The following is a 945-nucleotide window of genomic DNA, read 5'->3' as shown; positions in this document are numbered from 1 at the left end:
CATAAAATTTTCTTTTTTTTTGGTAATGGGCACAAAGCTCTCCACACGCTCAGAAACCAGTCATGTTATACATCAGTTTGAAGATTGTGATCTCTAATTTCGAAAAAAATGGCGATTCAAAAGCAGATCGGACTTGATCATTGATGTAAATAAGTTACAAGTAATATGTCTGTTTCCATCATTATTTAGCTGAGAATGGTGGGTCGTCATGATGTATGCAACTAGATTACTGGGCACGTGCAGGTGTAATTTAGAACATGTTTAACTAAATTCAAATTCAAGTTAATCAGCATTTTTAGAATGAGCCCCTGACAGTTCATGAGCACTTGAACATGCCAGAACTTGTCAAATACCGAAGATTTCTGCTAAAGCCAACTCTCATGGCGTCGAAATGGGGATCGTCCCCCCCGCGTCATACGGCCCTCAAAGAGAGCTCGGTAAAACCAGGAAATCCAATTCCTGGAAAAGTCAGAATTTTGCCCAACTGGCCGATCTTTGAGAAGCTGTTGCACATTTTTAAAAACAACAGTCTTGACAAGAGATATATGAGAAAACGGTTTCGTAAATTTTAAGCCCCTGCGCACTTGATATCACGGAGTCGGAAAAGTTCAAGACTTTTTTTTTTGGAAGCCAGTAAGCACAACTGCCCGATACAGCCGATCTACGTTATCCTCTGTCCTTGACCGGGGCGACGGCGCAAAAAAAAATAAAAAAATCCCAGACAGAAAACACCATCACTCCATGTATTCGGATTCATTCTCGCCGCCGCCAGCCAACTCCTGAGCTTTCGCCCTCGGCAGTGCTGCATAGAGTCGAAGAAACCAAGTGGTTTTTCGAAACAATATCCTTCGTAGAAGAGAGGCCTTTTCAATATTGGCAGTACACGAAAGTCTGACCCAGCGATCGTAACCCAACAGTAAACCCATCCACACAAGCCATTGTCTC

The sequence above is a fragment of the Aplysia californica genome, unplaced genomic scaffold (genome assembly GCF_000002075.1).
Source record: "Aplysia californica isolate F4 #8 unplaced genomic scaffold, AplCal3.0 scaffold00258, whole genome shotgun sequence".
Classification (NCBI taxonomy): Eukaryota; Metazoa; Mollusca; class Gastropoda; order Aplysiida; family Aplysiidae; genus Aplysia; species Aplysia californica.
This window is presented reverse-complemented; position numbering follows the sequence as displayed.